This window comes from Saimiri boliviensis, chromosome 5 (genome assembly GCF_048565385.1).
Source record: "Saimiri boliviensis isolate mSaiBol1 chromosome 5, mSaiBol1.pri, whole genome shotgun sequence".
In the NCBI taxonomy this organism is placed as follows: domain Eukaryota; kingdom Metazoa; phylum Chordata; class Mammalia; order Primates; family Cebidae; genus Saimiri; species Saimiri boliviensis.
Genome location: NC_133453.1, coordinates 25,600,498 through 25,616,121, shown reverse-complemented (window position 1 = coordinate 25,616,121; position 15,624 = coordinate 25,600,498). Strand labels below are relative to the sequence as shown.

At 38.9% G+C, this 15,624-nt stretch overlaps 1 long non-coding RNA gene across 1 annotated transcript in view; it reads left to right on the top strand.

Annotated features, from left to right (window-relative positions):
- Positions 1 to 261: 261 nt before the first annotated feature.
- Positions 262 to 15,624, top strand: part of LOC141584449 (uncharacterized) — a 54,517-nt gene continuing 39,154 nt past the window's right edge. The window contains exon 1 of the long non-coding RNA XR_012517502.1: positions 262 to 382. This is a non-coding gene — a long non-coding RNA (uncharacterized LOC141584449). The remainder of the gene's footprint in view (positions 383 to 15,624) is intronic.

Here is a 15,624-nt window from a genome sequence, read left to right as displayed (position 1 = left end):
AACACATAGAAGTAGGGAAAGTTGAATAATGAACCCTGTGTGGTTACCACCCATTTTCTACAATGACCAACTCATGATCAATTTCATTCCATCTGTGCCTCTGCTTCCTCCCTCCCTCTCTTCTGTCTCCCAGGTTATTTAGAAGCAAATCTTTGTCATAATATTACTATCTATAAATATTTCGACATATTTCAAGCCCAAAACTAAAGACTCTGAGGGTATTTAAGTATTCTGTAGATATGAAGGCTTTGAATATTTTCAACCCAGGGAGCAACATGTTCAGAACTGCAGAAGGCTCTTCTGGCAGTTCCATATGCAATGGATTGAAGCAGGACGTGGCAGGGCTGTGGAAGGACTGGATATGCCACATTGTCCTTGTCGCGTAAGTGTTGTTTCCTATTTTCCAACTTCAATGTATGCTATATTTCTCATGCTGGTATTTAAGGGTAGAAATAATTTATAGATTGTTGGCCAATGGAGTTATTTCCCTTTTAGGGGTTTTGTCATTTTGACATTTCAGTTTCACGCTTTGTAGTTCTTTTATTCATTGAGGTGTATGGCAATAATGTAAGTGTGAATTTTTCTATGTCTTCTTATGTATTAAATATTGATCTTTTATTATATTGCTGATGAGGACATTCTGGGTACTAGCTTGATGTTTATGGAAGAGAAAAAACTTCCTTAGCTCTAAAAAATTGCCTTTTAAGTTCCTCATCTCTCTAAGTAGCAAAATATAACACATAAATTATTCAGGCAATACAAAATGAAAATAAATACATTTCAAGTGGCTAAGAGATTATTTCTCGGTGCACCGAGTCCTCTTTTATATGGACACTGTGAAACCATGAAAGATTGAAATATTTTCTGAATGAGAAAACTCTCAACATGAGGCTGCACACACAGCACTGTGAACAGAAACTAAAATAAACCCCGTCTGGCCTCAAGGTTCACGTTGCATATTTAGAGTTGGAAATACTCATTTCAGAGGACATTTTTCTTTAACCCAGTCATCCCAGAGTGGAACAACAACACTGGAGGATAGATAAGAATGTCTGTCTGGCCAGCTGAACACGCCGTCCTTCACACTGCTGAGAGATTACAGAGTATGGTAGAGGTTTTTAGATCTTGAAACTGTATAACGCACTCTTCTGCTTTTAATTTATGCTTCGAGGATTTCTACAAAATAGACAGACCAAATAACTCACTTTCCATTGAAAGTACCCACATTTTCCATCTGGTACATTGTTACGAATAGCATATCTGCATTACATAATCGTAAATTATTCAAACCAGTGCATGTCTGCCATCAATTTATAATCAGAAATGTCACATGACGTGTTGAAAAGAAATCAGAATTACACATGGTTGCTACATTTGCCTTCTTATATTTCTTAGAATAAGACTTTTTCCTTCTTTTTAGCTGCCTCTGTGAATTGTGTGGACTCATTAGAGAAAAAAAACAAATAGAAAGTTAGCAATTTTACAAAATTATAATTTTTTTTAAATAACCATAACGATGGTATACTTTCAAAGCTCTCTTTTTTTTTTTATCTTTTTGGATGCATTTTTAAATCATAACACAAATTGATAGATGACAGAGAATAAGAAATTTGTATAACCAAACCTCTCTTAATGCTTGAAATTTTAGGCAAATCGGCAGAAAGCAATATGAGCATGATTATGCTGCTATCATGGGTCAGACCAATACCTCATGCTAACTAAAAGTCTGTCTATGACTGTGGCAGTCAGTCATACATTATTTTCTGAAAAAGAATTCTAGTTTCTCTACAGGATTTCAGCCTTAAAAAGTCAGAGACCTGGCTGGGCGCTGTGGCTCACACCTCTAATCCCAGTGCTTTGGAGGCTGAGTCAGGTAGACCACAAAGTCAAGACATCAAGACTATCCTGGCCAACATGGTGAAACCACGTCTCTACTAAAAATTCAAAATTTATCTGGGCATGGTGGTGCATGCCTGTAGTCCCAGCTACTCAGGAGACTGAGGCAGGAGAATTGCTTGAACCTGGGAGGCGGAAGTTGCAGTGAGCCGAGATTGCGCCATTGCACTCCAGCCTGGTGATAGAGTGCTACACCATCCCCCCCCCCACTCAAAAAAAAAGAGAACTGCCCAAAATTTTCCCGAACTTCTAATTAACCAAGCAGCAAGGCAGAGAACCTGAGTTCTCATTACTGATCTCCCACTAGTGGGATGTGCCACCTTAGATGTATTATTAATTTCTATTTACGATGTTTCACGTTCTTTATTTCCAAATAAGAAAGGATTCTAATTACAAAAAAATTTTAAAAGAGTCTACACTTATAAGGTAATAATTGTTTTTATTTTTACTTATCTAAATCTAGGGAATCATAATTGCCAACAATCACTCAGCACTAACAACTTATTGAATGTTTATCTGTCTGCATTCTTCCCGTGGCTGGAAATGTAGCAGTGAACCAGACTGAGACCCCGTTCCACTGGGTGTATAGTGGGGAGAGTCAGACGTTCATGAAAATGACTTCTAGTGCTACAGGTATTTCAAAAGACAGAGTAAAGAGTTCTGTCGATCTGAATGATAGGGTGTGCTAATCAAATAGGGGAAGTTGGCGAAGGTCTCCTAGAATAATTGGTGCAAAACTTGAGTCTCAAAGGAAAAGCTGGGTGAGGAGTTGGGGCATAGTATTCTGGGCAGTGGGAGCATCATGGATAGATTCTTGGGTGCTGAGGAGAGGCTGATGCACTTGTGGACATGAAGGAGATCAATATGACTGGAATGGAGCTCACACCCTGGTATTTTTTTATCTCATTGCATATAAGCATCAATGGACCTGCCCCTGCTTCTGCCCATCTCAAACAGTTCAATGGTTTGGCATCTTTGTGATAAAGTTACAGAAGTGCTGTGGGCTTTGAGAAACCAGTTAGGAATCTCTAGTTCACTGGTCAAGAGAACTTGGCATGAGAGGATGCTGACGAGTTAAGACAGAGCTCTGATTGGAAGGGGTGGGGTGATGAGCGGGAGTTGGGAAAGGAGAAGTTAGTGCAGACAACACACTCAAGGTCACTGAAGGTCAGTGCTATGCTTTGGCTGTGTTCTCACGCAAATCTCCCCATGTATCCAGGGAGAAACTTGGTGGGAGCTGACTGGATCATGGGGCCGGTTTCCCCCATGCAGTCCTCATGATAATGAATGAGTTCTCGTGAGATCTGATGATTTTGTAAGTGTGTGACAGTTCTCCCTTCACATGGTCTCACTTTCTCTTGCCTGCTGTGATGTAAGACATGCCTGCTTTTCCTTCTGCCATGATCGTCAGTCTCCTGAGGTCTCCCAGCCACATGGAACTCTTGAGTCAATTAAACCTCTTTTCTTTATAAATTACCCAGTCTTGGGCAGTTCTTTAAGAAGTGTGAGAACAGATTAATACAGTCAGAGAGGCCTTTATGAGCATAAGTTCTTGACTATTCTAAGGGCAATGGAGAGTTATGGAAGGTTTTGAAGCAGGAGAGAAGTTTGTCTGAGAAGGGGAGGAAGAGATCCTGAGGTGCCTTTAAGAAATGCACTTGTAGCGGGGCGCGGTGGCTCAAGCCTGTAATCCCAGCACTTTGGGAGGCCAAGGTGGGTGGATCACCAGGTCAAGAGATCCAGACCATCCTGGTCAACATGGTGAAACCCCGTCTCTACTAAAAATACAAAAAATTAGCTGGGCATAGTGGCGCGTGCCTGTAATCCCAGCTACTCAGGAGGCTGAGGCAGGAGAATTGCCTGAACCCAGGAGGCGGAGATTGCGGTGAGCCAAGATCGTGCCATTGCACTCCAGCCTGGGTAACAAGAGTGAAACTCTGCCTCAAAAAAAAAAAAAAAAAAAAAAAAAAAAAAAAAAAACAGAAATCCACTTGTAGCTGCTAAGGTCTGGAGCTCAGAGAAGTGTCTGACCCCAAGCCCAGTTCTCCAGAGTCATATTGATTCTAGGAAACCCTGATATTCTTTCAACACATTTCTTTTTGTCCATCACAGCCCTGGTTGGTTTCCGTTGCTTGCAATGAAAGAACACTGAAAAATGCAATAATGCAGAAGTAACAATGAAAATGACACTGATTGACACAAGATTTAATTTGTTACATGAGTAAATAAACAAAACAAAATGAATAGAATTTACCATACTGCATCCCTGCTGGGAGTGCGCTGAGCTCTCTGGCCTGGAAGGCCTTTGTGACCTGTTGAAAGAATATACATGTATTTAATTCAGGAGGAAAATAAATATAAAGTGTTATTTTTAAATCAATCATATTCATTGTAATTAAGAATAAAGGTTGTAAAAATGATGGATTGTAGTTGGATGTGGTGGCTCACGCCTGTAATCCCAGCACTTTGGGAGGCTAACGCAAGTGGATCACCTGAGGTCAGGAATTCGAGACCAGCCTGGCCAATATGGTGAAACCCCATCTCTACTAAAAATGCAAAAATTAGCTGGGTGTGATGATGGGTGCCTGTAATCCCAGCTACTTGGGAGGCTGAGGCAGGAGAATTGCTTGAACTTGGGAGGCGGAGGTTGCCTGAGCCAAGATAGCGCCACTGCACTCCAACCTGGGCAACATAGTGAGACTCTGTCTCAAAAAATAATAATAGAAAAAATTATGGCTTATATAGAAAAAGATTACAGTGAAGCATTATGTGTGAACTTTATTGGAGAAATATTCATTATGACATATGGAGTCACATATATGAGACATCAAGTTAAAAAGCTACCTAATATTTTATCATATTTGTATAGTCAGTGAAAGGTTTTTTTCTGTATACACTAGAAACCTAATTTTTAAATCTAATATTTAAAACAGATAGCAGTTGATAGATATGGATTGGGCACAAATTAGCTGGACTATCTTCCTAGGTAAATGATGTCATTTTCTTTGACTCCTTTTCTGTTTTAGTTGAGTTTTTTCCAGCTACTTTGATAAAGAATTAAATATATTTTTTCTCAACTTGTATTACTTCAGCAGATTAATTTTCCATTTTGTCCACATTGAGATTAAAATGGTAGCATCCCCATACACAATCTTACTGCCCACATTCACTTGGAAAAATATCATGAAAAGGTTTTACTAAAATTAATGAAGTAAAGTCATTTAATTTTGACAGCAAGTTTCAGAGGTCATTTCATCAGTGTGTAAATAGCCTAAAGACTTCACTGGACTTTTATAAGAATGAAAAAGAGAAAAGCGAACCTACAGAGATGCATAAAAATCATGAACTCTGGGAGTTATCTAATTTATACATGGTTTCTTTTCACAAATTCAGGCAGAAGCGTAACCTATTTCTCACTACTAGTTTTTGGAACTTCTTCCTGTTCCTATGTTTGGTTATGTGTGGATTCGGTCTAGACATACCAACCATTAAGCAACCAATTTCACAGTTAAGTGACTTGTCTGTGTTTAGATTTCCTGTTGGCCTCTTCAACCCTATTGTCTTCATCCCTTGTGATCACCAAATTATATACACCATGGGTATCCTATTTCAGAGATGTGACCCAGTGGTGCTCTTCTTAGCGCTCATCTTAGTAGCATTTCGTCTTCATTCCTAGTAGAATTCCCACCCTTTGCTGTTCCACATGATTTTTCTTTTGCCCTAGAGCAATTGTCTCCGTGTACAACTGAGCCTTGATAAGGAATTCTTCAGGAAATTCTTTGATGATGACAGACGTGTTTGTACTCCTGCTCACGTTAATGAGACAAACACAAAATCAGTTGGAAACCCTTAATGCTGTTAATTTTTAATTAATGTAACTTTTCTCCTGATGCCTCCTTCAAGGAAGCATAATTAATTCTTCTACCACATTTCTTTCAGTTTTCACTAATCTCCTCCCGAAAAGAAGTGCCGCTTTTTCTAATATTTCAAATACAAACTACTGAAATCACTGTTGTAAGAGATTTTTAAATCAAATATGTATATTCAAGTGTGAAGAAAATTAACTCACTATCCAAAGCTCACAAACAAGAGATAACATGATGTAGTTATCTACCAAGCAGCACTTTTCTTATTTGGGAAAGTAACATTCTATTCCTCAGACACACCCATCCATCTTCCCCCTCCAGGTGTCTGACAAGAGCTTCCCTAAAGGCAGTGAGGCTGGGAGGAGCTACTAACTTTTTCTGAACCAGGCAACTAATGTAATCAGCTCATACCAGTGGTGTACGATTTTTTTTAACTTACATTTCATCTAATTGAGAAGCAAATTAAAAAGCCAGATGTTTCTGTGATTCAAAAAGTTAGCCCATCCCTAAACAATACTGGTCAAGTCTCTTTCAGTTGCAAGCATCTAAAATCTAACTCTAACTGGCCTGAACAAACGAGCGAACATGTTGGCTCCTCTAATTGAAAAGTTCACAGGCATCAGACACAGCTGGATGCAGATGTTTACTATGTGTCATCAGAACCTGGACTCTTTCCAATACTCCGGGCCCTGCCTTCTCCACACTGGCTTGTTTGCAGGCAGGATTCCTCCCACCCACAGGTATACAGTGATAAGATGTCTACCAGCAGCTCCAGGCTTTTATTCTACCAATTTAGCAGAGGAAAGAACGCCTCTTTCTCCATTGGTGTGATCTTTCAGAGACCCAGTAAATAGCTGTCTTTGCTGCCTAGATTCTGAACCATTGAGAAATAAGAAAAATAATAAGGAGCCCAAATACCACCCTTATGACTGATAAAAATGGCATTAGATGTCAGCTGGCTTCAGATGGATCTCCTAATATGAACCATACCACCAAGCAGACTTTCTACTCAGTCCTGGACTGGGCCTCCCAAAGGGGCCTCTGTGAGCAAGCTGGTCTAGTGAACGTGCCCTATTTATGCTTTTCAAATTTACCAATTAGATAAATCATTCTTCCTTGAAAACTGGAGGGCAGAGTTGAGAAAGGTGAGAGCTGTTGCTTCCTAGACCCAAAGGAAACACGTTAAATCTAAAACCCCCAGGTCTCTGTATGCCTGAGACTCCGTTGGCTGGTGATTTAAAAGAAGACAAATATTATTTTGTCTATCAATGCTCAAAGGTCTTCAAATGCTCCTCTTCCCTGTCATCAAATCCTGGTATGAGTTGTCCCTATTTAGGAAAAGGTGCTTCTGCTTGCAGAATTAGTTCTGGATTTCCCACCAGCCTAGCAAGGTCGGAACTTAGACCTGGTGTACATTGACTTAAAAGGAGTAAAGAAGTAGGTAATTCTTTGACACTTTCACCAGTGGACTGAGAGTCAAACTTCTCTTATGAGATGTAGAGCTGTGAAGTAGAGAGGTAGGGAGGAGGAGAGAGGGGATAGAGGCTGGGACAGATGGTGGCAGCTCTTGCTTATGACTGGGTTGTGTGCAAAGTACATTCGAGGTGCTACTGAAAGCTCCTCTAGAGGAGCAGGATATTTTTAGACCTTTCTGGGCTTTGCTGTATATTTTCAGGGCGAAGTGTTTCTCTTCCCCACCTCCTTGGCTCCATCTGCACAAAGTAAGAGAGCCCCACTCCGACTCTCTCACTTCTCCACACTGCCTCGAGACTATTGTGACGACTCTCACTGTCCTGTTTATGTCAACTGTCATAAGAAACCTATCATCCCTCAATCCCAGATTCTTCCATCATCCCCTTTCCGGATTCCTGTAGAGCCCCCAGCGAGACTCCCAGCCTCTTTGTGAGGAAACACTTTCCCTTTGTGAAAGGCATAGCATTTTATTCAGACTGACATCTCAAAAATATAAGCCAGATGCTGTCTCTTCTCAGATGCCTCCAAAGCCTCCCTAGTCCATTCAGGAAAAACTACCAACTCGGTACCATGACCTCAGGGCAGATGCCATCTGCTCTCCTCCACCCCTTGGACCACTCCGTTCTTCCTCCTGCTCCTCTTCCTGTCACAGTGGCCTCTGCACCGTGCTTCAAATGTGGCAGCTTTGCTCTTTCCTCGGGCTCTTTGCACGGCTGCCTGTTTTCTATGGCTAGAAAGCTCTTCCCCAGATGTCCTCCTTGGCTTGCTCCTTTACTTCCTTCATCTTCACTCAAATGTTACCTTCTCAGTGAACTCACTCAGAGTCACCATAAATAAAATTGCAACCTTCTCCTATGGTAGATAGAAACATGTAGCCTGGAAAAAAAAAACAAACCCACATTCTAATCCCCCAAATCTGTGAATATGTTACGTGACATGACAAAAGCAACGTGACAGATGTGATTAGGCTGAGCGTTCTGCGACTGGTGAGCATTCTGTATTATCCAGGTGAGCCCAATGTCATCACTAAGATTCTTACAGAGGGAGGCTGGAGAATGAGGGTCAGAGGAGAGATGATGTCAGAAGCAGATGTGGGCCTGATGTGATCACCGGACGGAGGTCATGAGCCAAGGAACATGGGCAGCCTCTGGAAGCTGGAAAAGGCAAGGAAATGGATTCTCCCCTAGAGCTTCCAGAAGGAACGCAGTCCTGCTATTTTGTACTTCTGACCTAAAGAACTGTAAGAAGAGAAATCTGTGTTATTTTAAGCCAAGTTTAGGATAGTTGGTCGTAGTACCTATAAACACTCACACAGAACTAATATAAACAAAGAAAGAAATCAATACAGCTCCCTACCTCCGTCCTCCCCATCCTCCTCACTGTTTAGTTTTCTCCATAGTATTTATCACTCTTTCACATGCTAAATATTGTCTCAGGTATTATGTTTGTTTTCCGTCTCTATCCACTAGAATGTCAGCTCCATGAAGGCAAGGAATTTTGTGTTTGTTTCTAATCCCCAATGTCTGTAACAGAGGCTGCCATATACTAGACCTTCAATAATTATTTGCCAATGGAAGCACGTATTTGTCTTTAAAAGTTTCACTACATTCTTAGTTTTTTTCTAAACAGTTTTATATTTTCGTTTTTAATTAATTGATTAATTTCTTGAGATGGAGTCTCACTCTGTCACCCAGGCTGGAGTATTGTGGCACAATCTCTGCTCCCTGCAACCTCCGCCTCTTGGGTTCAAGCAATTAATTCTCATGCCTCAGCCTCCTGAGTAGCTAGAATTACAGGTGTGTGCCACCACACCTGGCTAATTTTTGTATTTTTAGTAGTGATAGGGTTTTGCCATTTTGGCCAGGCTGGTCTTGAATTCCTAACCTCAAGTGATCCACCTGCCTCAGCCTCCTAACGTGTTGGGATTACAGGCATGAGCCACCACAACCAGCCTTTTCCTGAACAGTTTTTTAAAAAAACTCTTTTGGTAAAAATGACCTTTTCTTTCTTATGATAAGGAATTCCTTTATACAAAGTTGATGTAGATGATGATAGCAGTTTCATTTACAAAGCTCACTCCCACATTTTAAATGTTTTAAAGTAGAAAAAACAGTTTACGTTTAAGATTTTTAAAGAGACTTGTGTTTCAAAAAGCATTAGTAAATTCAGAAATTATGGCTTTACCTAATACAAAAAAAAAGCAATCTTTAAATTCCTGGCCAAATATTAATTTCCTGAAGTCACACAACTCCAAATATAAAGATCTCACGTCTTCTGGTGAGAATTCCAAACTATGTTTCTCCTAGATTAGAGGAAGTAAATCATCTTAGAATAACTCCCTCCCTTCCTCCCTCTCTCTCTCTCTGTTGCCACATAGTCTTTTCTCCATTGCAAATAGAGGAAATGACAAAATCTGCTATGTTCTAATTTTTGTGAAGTCTGCCATGATGTATTTTATTATTATGACCCTGAGTTCCCACGCTGGGTTTATGGTATTCTACTTTCTGCCTATGCAATTGAGGAGTACTACGTTTCCTTTCTCCTTTGAAAAGTGATATAGTTTGACTGTGTCCCCTCTCAAATCTCATCTTGAATTGTAGTTCCCACAATCCCCACGTGTTGTGGGAGGGATCTGGTGGGAGGTAACTGAATCATGGGGGCAGGTTTTTCCCATACTGTTCTCATGGTATTGAATAAGCCTCACAAGACCTGACCGTTTTATAAATGAGAGCTCCCCTGAAGAAGCTCTCTTGTCTGATGCCATGTAAGATGTGCCTTTACTCTTCCTTCACCTTCCACCATGATTGTGAGGCCTCTCCAGACATGTGGAACTGAGCCAATTAAACTTCTTTCCTTCATGAACTACTCAGTTTTGGGTATATTTTTATTAGCAGCATGAGAATGGACTAATACATAAAGGATGTAAGTAGCACCATGTGCTATGTGGTCATTCTGCTCCAAGGCTCTTGGGTTTGTCATGAACCCTCCATGTTCCACAGTGCTAAAGAATCAGTTGTCTGCACAAGTATTTAAGTTAACTTAAGAATATTTATCAAGCACCTATTTTGTGCAAGGTGGTAGGGATACAAAGACCACAGTCTCTAATTATCTCAAGCTTTTAGTCTAGGAATATCTTCCTTCGTACTTTCAGGGTGCCAAGTGTCAGAGCTTGTTACTATTTGATGAAGTCCAAGAGGCAATGGAGAAAATGTAGGAATAAACTACATTTTCTTCTGTGTTTAAGATGTGAAGAAAACATTTTCTTAGTAGAAAATCCTCATTTTTCTGAAAATGACTTCTTAGGTAAAGCATATCATTTTAGCCCTTTTTACACAAAAAAGAAAATACAGAGCTTCTGGTTCAACGTGGCAATTTGAGCACACGTGTTTGAATCCTCCCCTTTCCCAAATAACCATAAAAATGCAGAAGACACTTTTTAGCATTGCTAAAACAGGGACAAGGTGACATCCACATGTTCAAACTGGGTGGAATTCATGGAGGATATCTGCAGACAAAGTGGAATTGGGCAAGAAGACCAGTAGTTTTCTGCACAAGAAAAAGCCAGACAAGAGAAGTAGGTGGAAGCACTTTCTACCCCAGAGAGGCAGCTGGAGGGGCTTTGGGAGGTCTTTGAGGTGCCAATATCTGTGACATTGGTCATGGTTCACATAAAGCACGGGTTGCTACCATGGCTCTTAAATTATTTGAGCTCACACTTCATGTAGTTGGTCATTCCTAGGCAAAAAGCTAGGACTTCCTTTGCTGAATCCTAACGAGGCAGTTATGCCAGGTAGGAAAGGGAAGCGCTGCTCCAGCTGGCTAGATGCCACAGCAGAGGAACCAAGGAATTCCTTCAAAGACAGGGACACTCTCTGATGTGATGGCTTTTGGTTTGGAGTTGGAGTTCCTTCTTACTCCCCAAGTTCATGGGCCGCCAGCCCGAGAAAGCAGTGAAAACGCTGTCCTTTGTCTGTGTTCTTGTTTTTGCTTTTATCAAAGATTTGAACAGGTACCCTTGCAATTTCTGATGAAAGCATTTTAACCGACATAGATAACACTTCTATCTGCTTTTGCAAGGATTGGGTAAATAGAGGTGAATTGCAGGACAGATAAGTGAGAACTCTCAGCTGTCAAAAAGAGGATCATTCTGAGAAAAGGCGTTCTTGTGAGACAGTGATTATAAAAGAGGATTAAAAGGTCTAAAAGCTCATATTCCACAATTGATTAAATAAAGTGTCTCATCTGCCATAAAATGGCAGCCATTAAAGTGATATGATTAGAAACATTTATTGCATGAAAAGATTTTCACAATATGTTGTAAAGTTTAAAAAAAGAGAGCAAGAAAACAAACCGAGTAACAGCAAAATAAATGCCTTGTGTGTGTGGATGGGAGGAAGGCAGGAGTGAGGGTTGGAACTAATACGATAAATATTTAAAAATTATACACCAAAACAGTTAATAAGCAAAAAGTTAACATATACTCTGGAATTTGATTACAATGATCTTATAATCTTTTTGATGAGGTATTTTTATTATTTTATTTTTACATGAAATGAACATAAAGGGATATATTTTTCTTCAGGTAAATATTGCTTCTCAGAAAGCTTACTTCCAAAAAAGACACTAGACTGAAACAATTTTATGGATGCATTCTTAACACTTAACAAAGTGTTAAGATGGGTAATTTTGTTTCTACTTAAAATATTCTTCAATGCAGGAAGAGATGGAAAGTATACCAACACGTTTTATGAAATTACCATATCTCTGGATATCAAAGCCTAACAAAGGGAATTGGAAAAAAAATCAAGCAGGAGCCAATTTCAGTTATGTATATGAGGCAAATTTTTGAAAATGTTAATAGTAATTCGTTTTTGGTATTTTGCTAAATAATAATGCTGTGGCCAAGTATGGTCTCATCTAAAAATGCAAACATATTTTAATACTAGCAAGTTTATTAAAAAAAATTGTTAAGCACATCAGAAAGATAAGCTAAGGTTCTAGAGATGCCTGTACTGATGACACAGAAAGCAAGAGAAAATGGCTTGCATTTCAGTCTGGCACTTTTCTGGGGTGGTACATTCAACAGAGAAAAAGGACCCTGTCACAGCTGAACCCCCGACAAGGATAATCTTTCCATTTACAGGTGGCAGTTTGGGAGGTTGCCACAGCCTACCAAGGAAAAGACCGATGGCTCAGAATGTCGTACTCAATCTCTATCAAAGAGGTTTGGTCCTCTAAAATGACGAAACAAAGCGACAACAACCACAACCCAAGTTTTACCCTACTCTTCCCTTCGGACCTTGAAAGACTTGGGCAGGGGTTTAAATCATCTCTGACAAAATCCCTTATCAAGCAGAAAATGAAGAAAACTTTAACTTATATAATTCAATAATGAATTACCTATTCAAAGAAACAGAAGAAAACTTAAAAAATAGGTAGCTTATTTTATTACTCAAAATTGTGAGAACATTTGATTTAGTTCAAGGTGTGAGGTCAGGGAACACTTCCTAGAGGTGAAGTCATGTAATTTAAGAAGCAGTGAATTGCAGATTTAAGAGGCAGAAATAAAATCAGAGAATTGGAAGACAACTTGGAATTCTCCCAGCATTAAGCGAAAAATAAAGGAATCAGTATAATGAGAAGAGATGACAGACATGAATGAGAGATCTGGGTAGTTCAGTTTATACATGAAGACTTTTAGAAGATGACAGAGACAGATGTGAGTGAGTGAAGATATGGTCTTTACAGCGGAAGGGTGAACAAAATGCCCAGCACATTGACAAACATATTCCACACAGAGTCATAAACATACGATTTCTGAATTTCAGCAACAAAGGAATCTTGAAATGGAAAGTTAAAGGTATCCTGACAGACAGCTGCAGAGACAGACGTTGTATTGCCACAGGGAGAACTCCAGCACCAGAGGTGGGTAGAGGATGGAGAAGTGGCAGTTAGACGTGTAAGAAGCTGAAGTGAGTGTAAATATTTCAGAGAGTCCACTCTATATGAAAGAAACTAGATAGTGCTTTTCCAAAATATGACCGGGATCCAAAGGAATTATGTCTTGTTACCAGTAACAAGGGGTGAAATGAAAAGTAGTTTTTGGTACTGTTAATAATAAGAAACTCATTTTGATCACGAGGCTATAGGAATTCTCTTATACTTCTCTGTATAGACAAAGGCATTACAAAATTTTGTCATTTGGAGAGGTCATTAAAAAAGATCCAACCAAAAAAAAGTAGAAAATATGTATAATAGTGCAGAAGTATACCAGATAATTAATAAATATAAATGTAAATGCTTTATTATTTTTCTGGGCTTTTTGACTTTTGTCAACTTTTCTCATATTTTAAGATTATGTTGGCCAGGTGCGTTGGCTTGTGCCTGTAATCCCAGGACTTTGGGAGGCCAAGGCAAGTGGATCTCTTGAGCTCAGGAATTTGAGACCAGCCTGGGCAACATGGTGAAACCTCATCTCTACAAAGATAAAACAAAAATAAAATCCAAAGCTCATATTTCTTCTGCACACCCCATTGACACATAATATTTTGTATTTGGGAGGGGTACTATTGAGGTTTTCAGGTTCAAGGGCTCAGTTGAATATCCCTCACAAGGGCCGAGTGCTCTTAGAACCTGGAAGTTTCAAACAGGAAAAAAGGAAAGAGAAAATATTTTAAAAACTAAAAAAAAAAAAAGAAATTAAAATAAGTATTTAAAAAAGATTGTTGTTCTTTCTCCTTCTAAATGCAAATTCATATTCATAACTAATTTTTAAATTATAGTTTATATACAGTAAAATCAATCATCATAATTATTTATTTTTTCTTAAATGTAACCCCTAAAATTGCATGTTTCAGGCATCCGAAACCAGGATCCCTCTCTTGTACAAAACCCAGGTACCCTTTCTGAATTTCTTTATCCAACCAAGAAATAAATCAGCATAAGAAAGTACAAATTGAAAAGGGCACGATCAAGAACTAAAAGGATTCTGGGTGATATCAAGATTGAAAAACAGTTTTAATGTCTATGTAATTGCTAATATAGTCATAAAACCTAGTATAGGTGTAAAAAGTGATTTTTGAAAGAGAAAAATAATATAAAAATTGGTTACATATCATAAATATTGTATAATTTTACAAGATGTGGTAATAGAGTTGGGGGAAATACGAAGAGGACTATATCTCCCATAGTCCATAAGCTTTGCATTCAGAGTCTGTTGAGGATGGTATGTGGTTTTGTTGTTTAACCTAACATTGGGGTAATATTCTATATGTGATAACTGGTGTATCATGGGCACTAAAATCAGAACGGACACTGGTTGGAACAACCCTTATAATCATCCTGGAGCATACAGAAGAAACACTATCTTGGTTTTACAAAAATCACTGGTAGAAAATTGCAGTTCTAAATCATTAGATTTTTTTTTTAAAAAAAAGTAAATTCTAAAATCTTCGATTAAAATCCAGTTATTCTTCAGTGAGAATGTTGGATTTGGGAAAAAAAATAACCACTCAGTGGATCAAATGTTTCTATCTGATCCTTGACATCATTAAGCCGAGGCAAACAGAGATACAGGGAGCCATTAGCTCCTACACTAGATGGTTAGAATACCAGTGGTCAAAACATAACAGGTACAAAGCTTTTGGTGTGTGCCTTCAACATTGGCTTCAAAGAGAGCAATTGCAGTAAATGTCTGTGAACTTTGAAGGGCTGATCGTCCTTTCTTTTTTCCACTCCAGGAATGAAAGCAAAGCCCTTTAGAAAAAAATCATATTCATCGTCTATCAGTGCCTTGACTTTGTTCTTTCCATTATAGGTTCGTTGGTTTTAAAAAGTATTTGCTAAAATAGCAAAAGGCCCTATTTCCCCCCCACAAAAGGAAATAAAACCCCCCAATACCAAAACAACAAAATTTTCTGTGAGGTGTTAATTTTTGTATTTGTAATATAGAAAATGTTGAAATTGTAATTGGTAAAGTAGTGAAACAAGGATTCTTTCCTGTACAAGGTGAATGTTTTTAATATTTAGGACTTTTAAGTTCTATATAATATTTTTTGTTACTGGTTATAGAAAACACAACTCTAGAAATACATTCTACCTACCACTTAACCTGAAATCTCAATACTTGATCACTTGTGGGTTATTGGCATAGAGCTGGCATCCCAATTATTAACCTGTCTGAACATGACAGGGGTATTGTTTTCACCCCTCCACCACTTTTTTTTTTAACGTAACTATAAACTGTTGCTACCATGTTTCCATTCATTTGCTGACCATAGACGTGTGTGTGTGTGTCCTACCTGTCTCTGTGTACAAAATTTTCCAGTAACTTAAGATTGTGATACTAAAGCAAATGTTTTCAGCAACAAAAATGAATTTTTCATGGGCT